Source organism: Acipenser ruthenus, chromosome 11 (assembly GCF_902713425.1).
Source record: "Acipenser ruthenus chromosome 11, fAciRut3.2 maternal haplotype, whole genome shotgun sequence".
In the NCBI taxonomy this organism is placed as follows: domain Eukaryota; kingdom Metazoa; phylum Chordata; class Actinopteri; order Acipenseriformes; family Acipenseridae; genus Acipenser; species Acipenser ruthenus.
In genome coordinates this window covers 13,788,495-13,807,658 of record NC_081199.1, presented here as the reverse complement: position 1 = coordinate 13,807,658, position 19,164 = coordinate 13,788,495, and the positions used below count along the sequence as shown (strand labels likewise).

At 42.4% G+C, this 19,164-nt stretch overlaps 22 non-coding genes across 22 annotated transcripts; all 22 read left to right on the top strand.

Annotated features, from left to right (window-relative positions):
* Positions 1-131: 131 nt before the first annotated feature.
* Positions 132-203, top strand: trnaq-cug (transfer RNA glutamine (anticodon CUG)). Its single transcript has one exon. It is a non-coding gene; the product is annotated as a tRNA-Gln (tRNA).
* A 1,021-nt stretch (positions 204-1,224) lies between these two features.
* Positions 1,225-1,296, top strand: trnaq-uug (transfer RNA glutamine (anticodon UUG)). Its single transcript has one exon. It is a non-coding gene; the product is annotated as a tRNA-Gln (tRNA).
* A 440-nt stretch (positions 1,297-1,736) lies between these two features.
* On the top strand, positions 1,737-1,808 carry trnae-cuc (transfer RNA glutamic acid (anticodon CUC)). The gene has a single exon. It is a non-coding gene; the product is annotated as a tRNA-Glu (tRNA).
* A 993-nt stretch (positions 1,809-2,801) lies between these two features.
* On the top strand, positions 2,802-2,873 carry trnaq-cug (transfer RNA glutamine (anticodon CUG)). The gene has a single exon. It is a non-coding gene; the product is annotated as a tRNA-Gln (tRNA).
* A 1,015-nt stretch (positions 2,874-3,888) lies between these two features.
* Positions 3,889-3,960, top strand: trnaq-uug (transfer RNA glutamine (anticodon UUG)). Its single transcript has one exon. It is a non-coding gene; the product is annotated as a tRNA-Gln (tRNA).
* Positions 3,961-4,400: 440 nt separating this feature from the next.
* Positions 4,401-4,472, top strand: trnae-cuc (transfer RNA glutamic acid (anticodon CUC)). Its single transcript has one exon. It is a non-coding gene; the product is annotated as a tRNA-Glu (tRNA).
* Positions 4,473-5,465: 993 nt separating this feature from the next.
* trnaq-cug (transfer RNA glutamine (anticodon CUG)) lies at positions 5,466-5,537 on the top strand. Its single transcript has one exon. It is a non-coding gene; the product is annotated as a tRNA-Gln (tRNA).
* A 1,014-nt stretch (positions 5,538-6,551) lies between these two features.
* trnaq-uug (transfer RNA glutamine (anticodon UUG)) lies at positions 6,552-6,623 on the top strand. Its single transcript has one exon. It is a non-coding gene; the product is annotated as a tRNA-Gln (tRNA).
* Positions 6,624-7,063: 440 nt separating this feature from the next.
* Positions 7,064-7,135, top strand: trnae-cuc (transfer RNA glutamic acid (anticodon CUC)). The gene has a single exon. It is a non-coding gene; the product is annotated as a tRNA-Glu (tRNA).
* A 993-nt stretch (positions 7,136-8,128) lies between these two features.
* On the top strand, positions 8,129-8,200 carry trnaq-cug (transfer RNA glutamine (anticodon CUG)). The gene has a single exon. It is a non-coding gene; the product is annotated as a tRNA-Gln (tRNA).
* A 1,021-nt stretch (positions 8,201-9,221) lies between these two features.
* Positions 9,222-9,293, top strand: trnaq-uug (transfer RNA glutamine (anticodon UUG)). Its single transcript has one exon. It is a non-coding gene; the product is annotated as a tRNA-Gln (tRNA).
* A 440-nt stretch (positions 9,294-9,733) lies between these two features.
* trnae-cuc (transfer RNA glutamic acid (anticodon CUC)) lies at positions 9,734-9,805 on the top strand. The gene has a single exon. It is a non-coding gene; the product is annotated as a tRNA-Glu (tRNA).
* A 993-nt stretch (positions 9,806-10,798) lies between these two features.
* On the top strand, positions 10,799-10,870 carry trnaq-cug (transfer RNA glutamine (anticodon CUG)). Its single transcript has one exon. It is a non-coding gene; the product is annotated as a tRNA-Gln (tRNA).
* A 1,021-nt stretch (positions 10,871-11,891) lies between these two features.
* trnaq-uug (transfer RNA glutamine (anticodon UUG)) lies at positions 11,892-11,963 on the top strand. Its single transcript has one exon. It is a non-coding gene; the product is annotated as a tRNA-Gln (tRNA).
* Positions 11,964-12,403: 440 nt separating this feature from the next.
* Positions 12,404-12,475, top strand: trnae-cuc (transfer RNA glutamic acid (anticodon CUC)). The gene has a single exon. It is a non-coding gene; the product is annotated as a tRNA-Glu (tRNA).
* Positions 12,476-13,468: 993 nt separating this feature from the next.
* Positions 13,469-13,540, top strand: trnaq-cug (transfer RNA glutamine (anticodon CUG)). The gene has a single exon. It is a non-coding gene; the product is annotated as a tRNA-Gln (tRNA).
* Positions 13,541-14,559: 1,019 nt separating this feature from the next.
* trnaq-uug (transfer RNA glutamine (anticodon UUG)) lies at positions 14,560-14,631 on the top strand. Its single transcript has one exon. It is a non-coding gene; the product is annotated as a tRNA-Gln (tRNA).
* Positions 14,632-15,071: 440 nt separating this feature from the next.
* On the top strand, positions 15,072-15,143 carry trnae-cuc (transfer RNA glutamic acid (anticodon CUC)). Its single transcript has one exon. It is a non-coding gene; the product is annotated as a tRNA-Glu (tRNA).
* A 993-nt stretch (positions 15,144-16,136) lies between these two features.
* On the top strand, positions 16,137-16,208 carry trnaq-cug (transfer RNA glutamine (anticodon CUG)). The gene has a single exon. It is a non-coding gene; the product is annotated as a tRNA-Gln (tRNA).
* A 1,019-nt stretch (positions 16,209-17,227) lies between these two features.
* Positions 17,228-17,299, top strand: trnaq-uug (transfer RNA glutamine (anticodon UUG)). The gene has a single exon. It is a non-coding gene; the product is annotated as a tRNA-Gln (tRNA).
* Positions 17,300-17,739: 440 nt separating this feature from the next.
* trnae-cuc (transfer RNA glutamic acid (anticodon CUC)) lies at positions 17,740-17,811 on the top strand. The gene has a single exon. It is a non-coding gene; the product is annotated as a tRNA-Glu (tRNA).
* A 993-nt stretch (positions 17,812-18,804) lies between these two features.
* On the top strand, positions 18,805-18,876 carry trnaq-cug (transfer RNA glutamine (anticodon CUG)). The gene has a single exon. It is a non-coding gene; the product is annotated as a tRNA-Gln (tRNA).
* Positions 18,877-19,164: the final 288 nt, after the last annotated feature.

The following is a 19,164-nucleotide window of genomic DNA, read 5'->3' as shown; positions in this document are numbered from 1 at the left end:
TGGATATTGAAGGACTGTGTGCAATCAGAACGGGGAGAACGCCTTGCGGTCCAGGGTTTGTCAGCAGTAGGGGATTTTACACCTGGGAGCTGAGGATGTTACAGCCATTCCTCTCTCGCTTGCTCCGCAGTGGTTCCATGGTGTAATGGTGAGCACTCTGGACTCTGAATCCAGCGATCCGAGTTCAAATCTCGGTGGGACCTGTATTTAACCATAAGTTTTGATCATGTGAACTACCAAATGTCATATGTCTGGACCACAAGTGTACAATCGGTCATATAAAATACAATGCAGATTCCGGTATCTGAGGTCGAAAATGGTTTAATAACAAGTAATGTGTATTTTCAAGTGTTTCTGTTTAATTTCAGAAATGCCCTGCGCTTAATTTTAGTCCTAGATTGTAGTAGAGAATGACAGTAGTAGCGCCAATAATGTCCCTGATACGTTTCATTGCACAGGTCTCTGGCACGCATTTCTTTGTGTGTTGCAGGACGCCGTGGCTAAGATGGTTACAGCGCCTCCCTAGTAAACGGTGTCTTTGGTTATATTTTTTTTTTTTCAGCACCTCAACGTTGAGGCTGTGTTTTTGTCACATTTTGTGACTGTTGGGGAGCACCTCCAACACAGACAAATACTTTCCTGTAGTCGCAGGATAAACATTTTTGTCAAAAGAGAACGAGAAAAACTAATAATAATAATATCATAAAAATAAATAAATAAATGAAATAAAAAAAAAACTGCGACGAGGATACGATTGTAACCGGTATATAGTGCACTAATAATCCTACACCAAAGCTCCTGATCCAGTGCCACGTTTTCACTGCAGCCACTAGAGATGAATGGTGACCGAGTCATTTTTTACTTCATTTCTTTCATTTTCTGTTATGCAGAGAGAAATAAACGTCGCCGTCTTTCAGCAGTTGATCTCGAGTGGTATACTTTAAAAAAAAAAAAAAAAAAACATCTAGAAACACCAACACAACGCAGATATAGAATAGCCGGAGTGTGAGCGCAGGCAGGGAAACAGAGAAGCGGGTTTCAGCTCTTACTAGTCAAGGAGAGACACACACAGACGGGTTACACCATTCAAATCCACGCGTGCAGATGTCGTTTCAGCTCTTGCTGCATCAGATAGCTTCAGCCATTGTGAAGTATTCGAAAATGTTTGAAAGAAAATCATAATATCCAGAGATTCCCTGCAACGTAAAACCGACATAGGTGATTGGTTCCATGGTGTAATGGTTAGCACTCTGGACTTTGAATCCAGTGATCCGAATTCAAATCTCGGTGGCACCTTCCGTTTATTTTCATTGTCTTACAAAAACAAATTGAAAATCAGGTTTTTATTTTAAGTGACCAATGTTGTAGACTCCCACTGCTAGCTTTAAAAGCATTAACTGGTGGGACTCGGTTTTACAACCTTCCAACGTACCCATCGGTGCTTGAGTAGATGTCCAATGCGCTATCGATTGCATCACAGAGCCTCTCGAGGGCATTAAGCAAACGTACCTACCAGCAAACTAAGCGCGGCATGGTCCGGAATAATCTGAAAGGGAGAACTACTTCTAGTTCTTGAACAATTAGAAATGGACCACAGCAATTCATTTAATTATGCGGCAGTTTATTATGATTCATTGTCTGTCACTGCTCAGGGCTTGGGGGCTGTTCCGTTTTCGATGCTTCAGCTTTGTTAGCAAAGGAATTCCTGGCCAGCCGTGCAGACCTCCACAGCAGCGTCCCTGGTGGTCTAGTGGTTAGGATTCGGCGCTCTCACCGCCGCGGCCCGGGTTCGATTCCCGGTCAGGGAAGTTACTTTATTGCCCATTAGTATTCCGATTAAAACCATTCTATTACTCTTCATTAATCAGATGTACATATGTCTATTTCTTGGCTGTGGCCCGACTGCATTCAATTAAAAGCACACCCTTGATATTATTACAGGGTCTGTGCACATTGATTCGCAACCCCTTTTGGCATTAACTTCTTTTCAGTCTGCAGAAAAGGATTTTACAATTGCTCCTTACAAGTGAGAGGACAGCTAGGGTTTAACCACCCCCATCTACACAATCACACAGTTAACACAATAAGTACCGACTAAAAAGAGACACAGAATTATTCTATGCAGCCACTCATTCAGTGCTCCAGTGCTGTGACGCGCAGCAAATCGGTAGGTGCGTTCAAGTGCCTGTAACTCAAAAACGGAAATCGGTAGGTGCGTTCAAGTGCCTGTAACTCAAAAACGGAAAGGGCTAGGCACGCAGTCTACATACCAAACGAAAGAGGAGGCTCCGCGATTTCCCCTGATATCTAACATGCCCAGGTGTCATGTTTCTAGAATAAACTATAGCGTCCAGAATACAGTGCTGCCTTCACTTGCTAGGAGACAGCTGTGCGAATTTGTATTTGAAAGTGTATATTCACTTATAAAGATCCAACGTATTTAGTTTTTAAGGGCATGTTTATTAATTTAAATTAGCAATACCGATGTTATTCAAACCGTTTCTAAATATACATGTGTAATACATATATTGTCATGTGTCTTATTATTTCAATGTGAGCAGTTTTTGTGGCGCACGATTGGGTGCTGATAGTGCAGTTCTCCAGACCTGCTGCCAGCTGCCAGTATGAACCAAGAAATGAAACGTCGCATTTTGGATTCGACAGGAAAAATGGATATTGAAGGACTGTGTGCAATCAGAACGGGGAGAACGCCTTGCGGTCCAGGGTTTGTCAGCAGTAGGGGATTTTACACCTGGGAGCTGAGGATGTTACAGCCATTCCTCTCTCGCTTGCTCCGCAGTGGTTCCATGGTGTAATGGTGAGCACTCTGGACTCTGAATCCAGCGATCCGAGTTCAAATCTCGGTGGGACCTGTATTTAACCATAAGTTTTGATCATGTGAACTACCAAATGTCATATGTCTGGACCACAAGTGTACAATCGGTCATATAAAATACAATGCAGATTCCGGTATCTGAGGTCGAAAATGGTTTAATAACAAGTAATGTGTATTTTCAAGTGTTTCTGTTTAATTTCAGAAATGCCCTGCGCTTAATTTTAGTCCGAGATTGTAGTAGAGAATGACAGTAGTAGCGCCAATAATGTCCCTGATACGTTTCATTGCATAGGTCTCTGGCACGCATTTCTTTGTGTGTTGCAGGACGCCGTGGCTAAGATGGTTACAGCGCCTCCCTAGTAAACGGTGTCTTTGGTTATATTTTTTTTTTTTCAGCACCTCAACGTTGAGGCTGTGTTTTTGTCACATTTTGTGACTGTTGGGGAGCACCTCCAACACAGACAAATACTTTCCTGTAGTCGCAGGATAAACATTTTTGTCAAAAGAGAACGAGAAAAACTAATAATAATAATATCATAAAAATAAATAAATAAATGAAATAAAAAAAAACTGCGACGAGGATACGATTGTAACCGGTATATAGTGCACTAATAATCCTACACCAAAGCTCCTGATCCAGTGCCACGTTTTCACTGCAGCCACTAGAGATGAATGGTGACCGAGTCATTTTTTACTTCATTTCTTTCATTTTCTGTTATGCAGAGAGAAATAAACGTCGCCGTCTTTCAGCAGTTGATCTCGAGTGGTATACTTTAAAAAAAAAAAAAACATCTAGAAACACCAACACAACGCAGATATAGAATAGCCGGAGTGTGAGCGCAGGCAGGGAAACAGAGAAGCGGGTTTCAGCTCTTACTAGTCAAGGAGAGACACACACAGACGGGTTACACCATTCAAATCCACGCGTGCAGATGTCGTTTCAGCTCTTGCTGCATCAGATAGCTTCAGCCATTGTGAAGTATTCGAAAATGTTTGAAAGAAAATCATAATATCCAGAGATTCCCTGCAACGTAAAACCGACATAGGTGATTGGTTCCATGGTGTAATGGTTAGCACTCTGGACTTTGAATCCAGTGATCCGAGTTCAAATCTCGGTGGAACCTTCCGTTTATTTTCATTGTCTTACAAAAACAAATTGAAAATCAGGTTTTTATTTTAAGTGACCAATGTTGTAGACTCCCACTGCTAGCTTTAAAAGCATTAACTGGTGGGACTCGGTTTTACAACCTTCCAACGTACCCATCGGTGCTTGAGTAGATGTCCAATGCGCTATCGATTGCATCACAGAGCCTCTCGAGGGCATTAAGCAAACGTACCTACCAGCAAACTAAGCGCGGCATGGTCCGGAATAATCTGAAAGGGAGAACTACTTCTAGTTCTTGAACAATTAGAAATGGACCACAGCAATTCATTTAATTATGCGGCAGTTTATTATGATTCATTGTCTGTCACTGCTCAGGGCTTGGGGGCTGTTCCGTTTTCGATGCTTCAGCTTTGTTAGCAAAGGAATTCCTGGCCAGCCGTGCAGACCTCCACAGCAGCGTCCCTGGTGGTCTAGTGGTTAGGATTCGGCGCTCTCACCGCCGCGCCCCGGGTTCGATCCCCGGTCAGGGAAGTTACTTTATTGCCCATTAGTATTCCGATTAAAACCATTCTATTACTCTTCATTAATCAGATGTACATATGTCTATTTCTTGGCTGTGGCCCGACTGCATTCAATTAAAAGCACACCCTTGATATTATTACAGGGTCTGTGCACATTGATTCGCAACCCCTTTTGGCATTAACTTCTTTTCAGTCTGCAGAAAAGGATTTTACAATTGCTCCTTACAAGTGAGAGGACAGCTAGGGTTTAACCACCCCCATCTACACAATCACACAGTTAACACAATAAGTACCGACTAAAAAGAGACACAGAATTATTCTATGCAGCCACTCATTCAGTGCTCCAGTGCTGTGACGCGCAGCAAATCGGTAGGTGCGTTCAAGTGCCTGTAACTCAAAAACGGAAATCGGTAGGTGCGTTCAAGTGCCTGTAACTCAAAAACGGAAAGGGCTAGGCACGCAGTCTACATACCAAACGAAAGAGGAGGCTCCGCGATTTCCCCTGATATCTAACATGCCCAGGTGTCATGTTTCTAGAATAAACTATAGCGTCCAGAATACAGTGCTGCCTTCACTTGCTAGGAGACAGCTGTGCGAATTTGTATTTGAAAGTGTATATTCACTTATAAAGATCCAACGTATTTAGTTTTTAAGGGCATGTTTATTAATTTAAATTAGCAATACCGATGTTATTCAAACCGTTTCTAAATATACATGTGTAATACATATATTGTCATGTGTCTTATTATTTCAATGTGAGCAGTTTTTGTGGCGCACGATTGGGTGCTGATAGTGCAGTTCTCCAGACCTGCTGCCAGCTGCCAGTATGAACCAAGAAATGAAACGTCGCATTTTGGATTCGACAGGAAAAATGGATATTGAAGGACTGTGTGCAATCAGAACGGGGAGAACGCCTTGCGGTCCAGGGTTTGTCAGCAGTAGGGGATTTTACACCTGGGAGCTGAGGATGTTACAGCCATTCCTCTCTCGCTTGCTCCGCAGTGGTTCCATGGTGTAATGGTGAGCACTCTGGATTCTGAATCCAGCGATCCGAGTTCAAATCTCGGTGGGACCTGTATTTAACCATAAGTTTTGATCATGTGAACTACCAAATGTCATATGTCTGGACCACAAGTGTACAATCGGTCATATAAAATACAATGCAGATTCCGGTATCTGAGGTCGAAAATGGTTTAATAACAAGTAATGTGTATTTTCAAGTGTTTCTGTTTAATTTCAGAAATGCCCTGCGCTTAATTTTAGTCCGAGATTGTAGTAGAGAATGACAGTAGTAGCGCCAATAATGTCCCTGATACGTTTCATTGCATAGGTCTCTGGCACGCATTTCTTTGTGTGTTGCAGGACGCCGTGGCTAAGATGGTTACAGCGCCTCCCTAGTAAACGGTGTCTTTGGTTATATTTTTTTTTTTTCAGCACCTCAACGTTGAGGCTGTGTTTTTGTCACATTTTGTGACTGTTGGGGAGCACCTCCAACACAGACAAATACTTTCCTGTAGTCGCAGGATAAACATTTTTGTCAAAAGAGAACGAGAAAAACTAATAATAATAATATCATAAAAATAAATAAATAAATGAAATAAAAAAAAACTGCGACGAGGATACGATTGTAACCGGTATATAGTGCACTAATAATCCTACACCAAAGCTCCTGATCCAGTGCCACGTTTTCACTGCAGCCACTAGAGATGAATGGTGACCGAGTCATTTTTTACTTCATTTCTTTCATTTTCTGTTATGCAGAGAGAAATAAACGTCGCCGTCTTTCAGCAGTTGATCTCGAGTGGTATACTTTAAAAAAAAAAAAACATCTAGAAACACCAACACAACGCAGATATAGAATAGCCGGAGTGTGAGCGCAGGCAGGGAAACAGAGAAGCGGGTTTCAGCTCTTACTAGTCAAGGAGAGACACACACAGACGGGTTACACCATTCAAATCCACGCGTGCAGATGTCGTTTCAGCTCTTGCTGCATCAGATAGCTTCAGCCATTGTGAAGTATTCGAAAATGTTTGAAAGAAAATCATAATATCCAGAGATTCCCTGCAACGTAAAACCGACATAGGTGATTGGTTCCATGGTGTAATGGTTAGCACTCTGGACTTTGAATCCAGTGATCCGAGTTCAAATCTCGGTGGAACCTTCCGTTTATTTTCATTGTCTTACAAAAACAAATTGAAAATCAGGTTTTTATTTTAAGTGACCAATGTTGTAGACTCCCACTGCTAGCTTTAAAAGCATTAACTGGTGGGACTCGGTTTTACAACCTTCCAACGTACCCATCGGTGCTTGAGTAGATGTCCAATGCGCTATCGATTGCATCACAGAGCCTCTCGAGGGCATTAAGCAAACGTACCTACCAGCAAACTAAGCGCGGCATGGTCCGGAATAATCTGAAAGGGAGAACTACTTCTAGTTCTTGAACAATTAGAAATGGACCACAGCAATTCATTTAATTATGCGGCAGTTTATTATGATTCATTGTCTGTCACTGCTCAGGGCTTGGGGGCTGTTCCGTTTTCGATGCTTCAGCTTTGTTAGCAAAGGAATTCCTGGCCAGCCGTGCAGACCTCCACAGCAGCGTCCCTGGTGGTCTAGTGGTTAGGATTCGGCGCTCTCACCGCCGCGCCCCGGGTTCGATCCCCGGTCAGGGAAGTTACTTTATTGCCCATTAGTATTCCGATTAAAACCATTCTATTACTCTTCATTAATCAGATGTACATATGTCTATTTCTTGGCTGTGGCCCGACTGCATTCAATTAAAAGCACACCCTTGATATTATTACAGGGTCTGTGCACATTGATTCGCAACCCCTTTTGGCATTAACTTCTTTTCAGTCTGCAGAAAAGGATTTTACAATTGCTCCTTACAAGTGAGAGGACAGCTAGGGTTTAACCACCCCCATCTACACAATCACACAGTTAACACAATAAGTACCGACTAAAAAGAGACACAGAATTATTCTATGCAGCCACTCATTCAGTGCTCCAGTGCTGTGACGCGCAGCAAATCGGTAGGTGCGTTCAAGTGCCTGTAACTCAAAAACGGAAATCGGTAGGTGCGTTCAAGTGCCTGTAACTCAAAAACGGAAAGGGCTAGGCACGCAGTCTACATACCAAACGAAAGAGGAGGCTCCGCGATTTCCCCTGATATCTAACATGCCCAGGTGTCATGTTTCTAGAATAAACTATAGCGTCCAGAATACAGTGCTGCCTTCACTTGCTAGGAGACAGCTGTGCGAATTTGTATTTGAAAGTGTATATTCACTTATAAAGATCCAACGTATTTAGTTTTTAAGGGCATGTTTATTAATTTAAATTAGCAATACCGATGTTATTCAAACCGTTTCTAAATATACATGTGTAATACATATATTGTCATGTGTCTTATTATTTCAATGTGAGCAGTTTTTGTGGCGCACGGTTGGGTGCTGATGGTGCAGTTCTCCAGACCTGCTGCCAGCTGCCAGTATGAACCAAGAAATGAAACGTCGCATTTTGGATTCGACAGGAAAAATGGATATTGAAGGACTGTGTGCAATCAGAACGGGGAGAACGCCTTGCGGTCCAGGGTTTGTCAGCAGTAGGGGATTTTACACCTGGGAGCTGAGGATGTTACAGCCATTCCTCTCTCGCTTGCTCCGCAGTGGTTCCATGGTGTAATGGTGAGCACTCTGGACTCTGAATCCAGCGATCCGAGTTCAAATCTCGGTGGGACCTGTATTTAACCATAAGTTTTGATCATGTGAACTACCAAATGTCATATGTCTGGACCACAAGGGTACAATCGGTCATATAAAATACAATGCAGATTCCGGTATCTGAGGTCGAAAATGGTTTAATAACAAGTAATGTGTATTTTCAAGTGTTTCTGTTTAATTTCAGAAATGCCCTGCGCTTAATTTTAGTCCGAGATTGTAGTAGAGAATGACAGTAGTAGCGCCAATAATGTCCCTGATACGTTTCATTGCACAGGTCTCTGGCACGCATTTCTTTGTGTGTTGCAGGACGCCGTGGCTAAGATGGTTACAGCGCCTCCCTAGTAAACGGTGTCTTTGGTTATATTTTTTTTTTTTCAGCACCTCAACGTTGAGGCTGTGTTTTTGTCACATTTTGTGACTGTTGGGGAGCACCTCCAACACAGACAAATACTTTCCTGTAGTCGCAGGATAAACATTTTTGTCAAAAGAGAACGAGAAAAACTAATAATAATAATATCATAAAAATAAATAAATAAATGAAATAAAAAAAAAACTGCGACGAGGATACGATTGTAACCGGTATATAGTGCACTAATAATCCTACACCAAAGCTCCTGATCCAGTGCCACGTTTTCACTGCAGCCACTAGAGATGAATGGTGACCGAGTCATTTTTTACTTCATTTCTTTCATTTTCTGTTATGCAGAGAGAAATAAACGTCGCCATCTTTCAGCAGTTGATCTCGAGTGGTATACTTTAAAAAAAAAAAAAAAAAAACATCTAGAAACACCAACACAACGCAGATATAGAATAGCCGGAGTGTGAGCGCAGGCAGGGAAACAGAGAAGCGGGTTTCAGCTCTTACTAGTCAAGGAGAGACACACACAGACGGGTTACACCATTCAAATCCACGCGTGCAGATGTCGTTTCAGCTCTTGCTGCATCAGATAGCTTCAGCCATTGTGAAGTATTCGAAAATGTTTGAAAGAAAATCATAATATCCAGAGATTCCCTGCAACGTAAAACCGACATAGGTGATTGGTTCCATGGTGTAATGGTTAGCACTCTGGACTTTGAATCCAGTGATCCGAGTTCAAATCTTGGTGGAACCTTCCGTTTATTTTCATTGTCTTACAAAAACAAATTGAAAATCTGGTTTTTATTTTAAGTGACCAATGTTGTAGACTCCCACTGCTAGCTTTAAAAGCATTAACTGGTGGGACTCGGTTTTACAACCTTCCAACGTACCCATCGGTGCTTGAGTAGATGTCCAATGCGCTATCGATTGCATCACAGAGCCTCTCGAGGGCATTAAGCAAACGTACCTACCAGCAAACTAAGCGCGGCATGGTCCGGAATAATCTGAAAGGGAGAACTACTTCTAGTTCTTGAACAATTAGAAATGGACCACAGCAATTCATTTAATTATGCGGCAGTTTATTATGATTCATTGTCTGTCACTGCTCAGGGCTTGGGGGCTGTTCCGTTTTCGATGCTTCAGCTTTGTTAGCAAAGGAATTCCTGGCCAGCCGTGCAGACCTCCACAGCAGCGTCCCTGGTGGTCTAGTGGTTAGGATTCGGCGCTCTCACCGCCGCGCCCCGGGTTCGATTCCCGGTCAGGGAAGTTACTTTATTGCCCATTAGTATTCCGATTAAAACCATTCTATTACTCTTCATTAATCAGATGTACATATGTCTATTTCTTGGCTGTGGCCCGACTGCATTCAATTAAAAGCACACCCTTGATATTATTACAGGGTCTGTGCACATTGATTCGCAACCCCTTTTGGCATTAACTTCTTTTCAGTCTGCAGAAAAGGATTTTACAATTGCTCCTTACAAGTGAGAGGACAGCTAGGGTTTAACCACCCCCATCTACACAATCACACAGTTAACACAATAAGTACCGACTAAAAAGAGACACAGAATTATTCTATGCAGCCACTCATTCAGTGCTCCAGTGCTGTGACGCGCAGCAAATCGGTAGGTGCGTTCAAGTGCCTGTAACTCAAAAACGGAAATCGGTAGGTGCGTTCAAGTGCCTGTAACTCAAAAACGGAAAGGGCTAGGCACGCAGTCTACATACCAAACGAAAGAGGAGGCTCCGCGATTTCCCCTGATATCTAACATGCCCAGGTGTCATGTTTCTAGAATAAACTATAGCGTCCAGAATACAGTGCTGCCTTCACTTGCTAGGAGACAGCTGTGCGAATTTGTATTTGAAAGTGTATATTCACTTATAAAGATCCAACGTATTTAGTTTTTAAGGGCATGTTTATTAATTTAAATTAGCAATACCGATGTTATTCAAACCGTTTCTAAATATACATGTGTAATACATATATTGTCATGTGTCTTATTATTTCAATGTGAGCAGTTTTTGTGGCGCACGGTTGGGTGCTGATGGTGCAGTTCTCCAGACCTGCTGCCAGCTGCCAGTATGAACCAAGAAATGAAACGTCGCATTTTGGATTCGACAGGAAAAATGGATATTGAAGGACTGTGTGCAATCAGAACGGGGAGAACGCCTTGCGGTCCAGGGTTTGTCAGCAGTAGGGGATTTTACACCTGGGAGCTGAGGATGTTACAGCCATTCCTCTCTCGCTTGCTCCGCAGTGGTTCCATGGTGTAATGGTGAGCACTCTGGACTCTGAATCCAGCGATCCGAGTTCAAATCTCGGTGGGACCTGTATTTAACCATAAGTTTTGATCATGTGAACTACCAAATGTCATATGTCTGGACCACAAGGGTACAATCGGTCATATAAAATACAATGCAGATTCCGGTATCTGAGGTCGAAAATGGTTTAATAACAAGTAATGTGTATTTTCAAGTGTTTCTGTTTAATTTCAGAAATGCCCTGCGCTTAATTTTAGTCCGAGATTGTAGTAGAGAATGACAGTAGTAGCGCCAATAATGTCCCTGATACGTTTCATTGCACAGGTCTCTGGCACGCATTTCTTTGTGTGTTGCAGGACGCCGTGGCTAAGATGGTTACAGCGCCTCCCTAGTAAACGGTGTCTTTGGTTATATTTTTTTTTTTTCAGCACCTCAACGTTGAGGCTGTGTTTTTGTCACATTTTGTGACTGTTGGGGAGCACCTCCAACACAGACAAATACTTTCCTGTAGTCGCAGGATAAACATTTTTGTCAAAAGAGAACGAGAAAAACTAATAATAATAATATCATAAAAATAAATAAATAAATGAAATAAAAAAAAAACTGCGACGAGGATACGATTGTAACCGGTATATAGTGCACTAATAATCCTACACCAAAGCTCCTGATCCAGTGCCACGTTTTCACTGCAGCCACTAGAGATGAATGGTGACCGAGTCATTTTTTACTTCATTTCTTTCATTTTCTGTTATGCAGAGAGAAATAAACGTCGCCATCTTTCAGCAGTTGATCTCGAGTGGTATACTTTAAAAAAAAAAAAAAAAAAACATCTAGAAACACCAACACAACGCAGATATAGAATAGCCGGAGTGTGAGCGCAGGCAGGGAAACAGAGAAGCGGGTTTCAGCTCTTACTAGTCAAGGAGAGACACACACAGACGGGTTACACCATTCAAATCCACGCGTGCAGATGTCGTTTCAGCTCTTGCTGCATCAGATAGCTTCAGCCATTGTGAAGTATTCGAAAATGTTTGAAAGAAAATCATAATATCCAGAGATTCCCTGCAACGTAAAACCGACATAGGTGATTGGTTCCATGGTGTAATGGTTAGCACTCTGGACTTTGAATCCAGTGATCCGAGTTCAAATCTCGGTTGAACCTTCCGTTTATTTTCATTGTCTTACAAAAACAAATTGAAAATCAGGTTTTTATTTTAAGTGACCAATGTTGTAGACTCCCACTGCTAGCTTTAAAAGCATTAACTGGTGGGACTCGGTTTTACAACCTTCCAACGTACCCATCGGTGCTTGAGTAGATGTCCAATGCGCTATCGATTGCATCACAGAGCCTCTCGAGGGCATTAAGCAAACGTACCTACCAGCAAACTAAGCGCGGCATGGTCCGGAATAATCTGAAAGGGAGAACTACTTCTAGTTCTTGAACAATTAGAAATGGACCACAGCAATTCATTTAATTATGCGGCAGTTTATTATGATTCATTGTCTGTCACTGCTCAGGGCTTGGGGGCTGTTCCGTTTTCGATGCTTCAGCTTTGTTAGCAAAGGAATTCCTGGCCAGCCGTGCAGACCTCCACAGCAGCGTCCCTGGTGGTCTAGTGGTTAGGATTCGGCGCTCTCACCGCCGCGCCCCGGGTTCGATTCCCGGTCAGGGAAGTTACTTTATTGCCCATTAGTATTCCGATTAAAACCATTCTATTACTCTTCATTAATCAGATGTACATATGTCTATTTCTTGGCTGTGGCCCGACTGCATTCAATTAAAAGCACACCCTTGATATTATTACAGGGTCTGTGCACATTGATTCGCAACCCCTTTTGGCATTAACTTCTTTTCAGTCTGCAGAAAAGGATTTTACAATTGCTCCTTACAAGTGAGAGGACAGCTAGGGTTTAACCACCCCCATCTACACAATCACACAGTTAACACAATAAGTACCGACTAAAAAGAGACACAGAATTATTCTATGCAGCCACTCATTCAGTGCTCCAGTGCTGTGACGCGCAGCAAATCGGTAGGTGCGTTCAAGTGCCTGTAACTCAAAAACGGAAATCGGTAGGTGCGTTCAAGTGCCTGTAACTCAAAAACGGAAAGGGCTAGGCACGCAGTCTACATACCAAACGAAAGAGGAGGCTCCGCGATTTCCCCTGATATCTAACATGCCCAGGTGTCATGTTTCTAGAATAAACTATAGCGTCCAGAATACAGTGCTGCCTTCACTTGCTAGGAGACAGCTGTGCGAATTTGTATTTGAAAGTGTATATTCACTTATAAAGATCCAACGTATTTAGTTTTTAAGGGCATGTTTATTAATTTAAATTAGCAATACCGATGTTATTCAAACCGTTTCTAAATATACATGTGTAATACATATATTGTCATGTGTCTTATTATTTCAATGTGAGCAGTTTTTGTGGCGCACGGTTGGGTGCTGATGGTGCAGTTCTCCAGACCTGCTGCCAGCTGCCAGTATGAACCAAGAAATGAAACGTCGCATTTTGGATTCGACAGGAAAAATGGATATTGAAGGACTGTGTGCAATCAGAACGGGGAGAACGCCTTGCGGTCCAGGGTTTGTCAGCAGTAGGGGATTTTACACCTGGGAGCTGAGGATGTTACAGCCATTCCTCTCTCGCTTGCTCCGCAGTGGTTCCATGGTGTAATGGTGAGCACTCTGGACTCTGAATCCAGCGATCCGAGTTCAAATCTCGGTGGGACCTGTATTTAACCATAAGTTTTGATCATGTGAACTACCAAATGTCATATGTCTGGACCACAAGGGTACAATCGGTCATATAAAATACAATGCAGATTCCGGTATCTGAGGTCGAAAATGGTTTAATAACAAGTAATGTGTATTTTCAAGTGTTTCTGTTTAATTTCAGAAATGCCCTGCGCTTAATTTTAGTCCGAGATTGTAGTAGAGAATGACAGTAGTAGCGCCAATAATGTCCCTGATACGTTTCATTGCACAGGTCTCTGGCACGCATTTCTTTGTGTGTTGCAGGACGCCGTGGCTAAGATGGTTACAGCGCCTCCCTAGTAAACGGTGTCTTTGGTTATATTTTTTTTTTTCAGCACCTCAACGTTGAGGCTGTGTTCCTGTCACATTTTGTGACTGTTGGGGAGCACCTCCAACACAGACAAATACTTTCCTGTAGTCGCAGGATAAACATTTTTGTCAAAAGAGAACGAGAAAAACTAATAATAATAATATCATAAAAATAAATAAATAAATGAAATAAAAAAAAAACTGCGACGAGGATACGATTGTAACCGGTATATAGTGCACTAATAATCCTACACCAAAGCTCCTGATCCAGTGCCACGTTTTCACTGCAGCCACTAGAGATGAATGGTGACCGAGTCATTTTTTACTTCATTTCTTTCATTTTCTGTTATGCAGAGAGAAATAAACGTCGCCGTCTTTCAGCAGTTGATCTCGAGTGGTATACTTTAAAAAAAAAAAAAAAAAACATCTAGAAACACCAACACAACGCAGATATAGAATAGCCGGAGTGTGAGCGCAGGCAGGGAAACAGAGAAGCGGGTTTCAGCTCTTACTAGTCAAGGAGAGACACACACAGACGGGTTACACCATTCAAATCCACGCGTGCAGATGTCGTTTCAGCTCTTGCTGCATCAGATAGCTTCAGCCATTGTGAAGTATTCGAAAATGTTTGAAAGAAAATCATAATATCCAGAGATTCCCTGCAACGTAAAACCGACATAGGTGATTGGTTCCATGGTGTAATGGTTAGCACTCTGGACTTTGAATCCAGTGATCCGAGTTCAAATCTTGGTGGAACCTTCCGTTTATTTTCATTGTCTTACAAAAACAAATTGAAAATCTGGTTTTTATTTTAAGTGACCAATGTTGTAGACTCCCACTGCTAGCTTTAAAAGCATTAACTGGTGGGACTCGGTTTTACAACCTTCCAACGTACCCATCGGTGCTTGAGTAGATGTCCAATGCGCTATCGATTGCATCACAGAGCCTCTCGAGGGCATTAAGCAAACGTACCTACCAGCAAACTAAGCGCGGCATGGTCCGGAATAATCTGAAAGGGAGAACTACTTCTAGTTCTTGAACAATTAGAAATGGACCACAGCAATTCATTTAATTATGCGGCAGTTTATTATGATTCATTGTCTGTCACTGCTCAGGGCTTGGGGGCTGTTCCGTTTTCGATGCTTCAGCTTTGTTAGCAAAGGAATTCCTGGCCAGCCGTGCAGACCTCCACAGCAGCGTCCCTGGTGGTCTAGTGGTTAGGATTCGGCGCTCTCACCGCCGCGGCCCGGGTTCGATTCCCGGTCAGGGAAGTTACTTTATTGCCCATTAGTATTCCGATTAAAACCATTCTATTACTCTTCATTAATCAGATGTACATATGTCTATTTCTTGGCTGTGGCCCGACTGCATTCAATTAAAAGCACACCCTTGATATTATTACAGGGTCTGTGCACATTGATTCGCAACCCCTTTTGGCATTAACTTCTTTTCAGTCTGCAGAAAAGGATTTTACAATTGCTCCTTACAAGTGAGAGGACAGCTAGGGTTTAACCACCCCCATCTACACAATCACACAGTTAACACAATAAGTACCGACTAAAAAGAGACACAGAATTATTCTATGCAGCCACTCATTCAGTGCTCCAGTGCTGTGACGCGCAGCAAATCGGTAGGTGCGTTCAAGTGCCTGTAACTCAAAAACGGAAATCGGTAGGTGCGTTCAAGTGCCTGTAACTCAAAAACGGAAAGGGCTAGGCACGCAGTCTACATACCAAACGAAAGAGGAGGCTCCGCGATTTCCCCTGATATCTAACATGCCCAGGTGTCATGTTTCTAGAATAAACTATAGCGTCCAGAATACAGTGCTGCCTTCACTTGCTAGGAGACAGCTGTGCGAATTTGTATTTGAAAGTGTATATTCACTTATAAAGATCCAACGTATTTAGTTTTTAAGGGCATGTTTATTAATTTAAATTAGCAATACCGATGTTATTCAAACCGTTTCTAAATATACATGTGTAATACATATATTGTCATGTGTCTTATTATTTCAATGTGAGCAGTTTTTGTGGCGCACGGTTGGGTGCTGATGGTGCAGTTCTCCAGACCTGCTGCCAGCTGCCAGTATGAACCAAGAAATGAAACGTCGCATTTTGGATTCGACAGGAAAAATGGATATTGAAGGACTGTGTGCAATCAGAACGGGGAGAACGCCTTCCGGTCCAGGGTTTGTCAGCAGTAGGGGATTTTACACCTGGGAGCTGAGGATGTTACAGCCATTCCTCTCTCGCTTGCTCCGCAGTGGTTCCATGGTGTAATGGTGAGCACTCTGGACTCTGAATCCAGCGATCCGAGTTCAAATCTCGGTGGGACCTGTATTTAACCATAAGTTTTGATCATGTGAACTACCAAATGTCATATGTCTGGACCACAAGGGTACAATCGGTCATATAAAATACAATGCAGATTCCGGTATCTGAGGTCGAAAATGGTTTAATAACAAGTAATGTGTATTTTCAAGTGTTTCTGTTTAATTTCAGAAATGCCCTGCGCTTAATTTTAGTCCGAGATTGTAGTAGAGAATGACAGTAGTAGCGCCAATAATGTCCCTGATACGTTTCATTGCACAGGTCTCTGGCACGCATTTCTTTGTGTGTTGCAGGACGCCGTGGCTAAGATGGTTACAGCGCCTCCCTAGTAAACGGTGTCTTTGGTTATATTTTTTTTTTTTCAGCACCTCAACGTTGAGGCTGTGTTTTTGTCACATTTTGTGACTGTTGGGGAGCACCTCCAACACAGACAAATACTTTCCTGTAGTCGCAGGATAAACATTTTTGTCAAAAGAGAACGAGAAAAACTAATAATAATAATATCATAAAAATAAATAAATAAATGAAATAAAAAAAAACTGCGACGAGGATACGATTGTAACCGGTATATAGTGCACTAATAATCCTACACCAAAGCTCCTGATCCAGTGCCACGTTTTCACTGCAGCCACTAGAGATGAATGGTGACCGAGTCATTTTTTACTTCATTTCTTTCATTTTCTGTTATGCAGAGAGAAATAAACGTCGCCGTCTTTCAGCAGTTGATCTCGAGTGGTATACTTTAAAAAAAAAAAAAAAAAACATCTAGAAACACCAACACAACGCAGATATAGAATAGCCGGAGTGTGAGCGCAGGCAGGGAAACAGAGAAGCGGGTTTCAGCTCTTACTAGTCAAGGAGAGACACACACAGACGGGTTACACCATTCAAATCCACGCGTGCAGATGTCGTTTCAGCTCTTGCTGCATCAGATAGCTTCAGCCATTGTGAAGTATTCGAAAATGTTTGAAAGAAAATCATAATATCCAGAGATTCCCTGCAACGTAAAACCGACATAGGTGATTGGTTCCATGGTGTAATGGTTAGCACTCTGGACTTTGAATCCAGTGATCCGAGTTCAAATCTCGGTGGAACCTTCCGTTTATTTTCATTGTCTTACAAAAACAAATTGAAAATCAGGTTTTTATTTTAAGTGACCAATGTTGTAGACTCCCACTGCTAGCTTTAAAAGCATTAACTGGTGGGACTCGGTTTTACAACCTTCCAACGTACCCATCGGTGCTTGAGTAGATGTCCAATGCGCTATCGATTGCATCACAGAGCCTCTCGAGGGCATTAAGCAAACGTACCTACCAGCAAACTAAGCGCGGCATGGTCCGGAATAATCTGAAAGGGAGAACTACTTCTAGTTATTGAACAATTAGAAATGGACCACAGCAATTCATTTAATTATGCGGCAGTTTATTATGATTCATTGTCTGTCACTGCTCAGGGCTTGGGGGCTGTTCCGTTTTCGATGCTTCAGCTTTGTTAGCAAAGGAATTCCTGGCCAGCCGTGCAGACCTCCACAGCAGCGTCCCTGGTGGTCTAGTGGTTAGGATTCGGCGCTCTCACCGCCGCGGCCCGGGTTCGATTCCCGGTCAGGGAAGTTACTTTATTGCCCATTAGTATTCCGATTAAAACCATTCTATTACTCTTCATTAATCAGATGTACATATGTCTATTTCTTGGCTGTGGCCCGACTGCATTCAATTAAAAGCACACCCTTGATATTATTACAGGGTCTGTGCACATTGATTCGCAACCCCTTTTGGCATTAACTTCTTTTCAGTCTGCAGAAAAGGATTTTACAATTGCTCCTTACAAGTGAGAGGACAGCTAGGGTTTAACCACCCCCATCTACACAATCACACAGTTAACACAATAAGTACCGACTAAAAAGAGACACAGAATTATTCTATGCAGCCACTCATTCAGTGCTCCAGTGCTGTGACGCGCAGCAAATCGGTAGGTGCGTTCAAGTGCCTGTAACTCAAAAACGGAAATCGGTAGGTGCGTTCAAGTGCCTGTAACTCAAAAACGGAAAGGGCTAGGCACGCAGTCTACATACCAAACGAAAGAGGAGGCTCCGCGATTTCCCCTGATATCTAACATGCCCAGGTGTCATGTTTCTAGAATAAACTATAGCGTCCAGAATACAGTGCTGCCTTCACTTGCTAGGAGACAGCTGTGCGAATTTGTATTTGAAAGTGTATATTCACTTATAAAGATCCAACGTATTTAGTTTTTAAGGGCATGTTTATTAATTTAAATTAGCAATACCGATGTTATTCAAACCGTTTCTAAATATACATGTGTAATACATATATTGTCATGTGTCTTATTATTTCAATGTGAGCAGTTTTTGTGGCGCACGGTTGGGTGCTGATGGTGCAGTTCTCCAGACCTGCTGCCAGCTGCCAGTATGAACCAAGAAATGAAACGTCGCATTTTGGATTCGACAGGAAAAATGGATATTGAAGGACTGTGTGCAATCAGAACGGGGAGAACGCCTTCCGGTCCAGGGTTTGTCAGCAGTAGGGGATTTTACACCTGGGAGCTGAGGATGTTACAGCCATTCCTCTCTCGCTTGCTCCGCAGTGGTTCCATGGTGTAATGGTGAGCACTCTGGACTCTGAATCCAGCGATCCGAGTTCAAATCTCGGTGGGACCTGTATTTAACCATAAGTTTTGATCATGTGAACTACCAAATGTCATATGTCTGGACCACAAGTGTACAATCGGTCATATAAAATACAATGCAGATTCCGGTATCTGAGGTCGAAAATGGTTTAATAACAAGTAATGTGTATTTTCAAGTGTTTCTGTTTAATTTCAGAAATGCCCTGCGCTTAATTTTAGTCCGAGATTGTAGTAGAGAATGACAGTAGTAGCGCCAATAATGTCCCTGATACGTTTCATTGCACAGGTCTCTGGCACGCATTTCTTTGTGTGTTGCAGG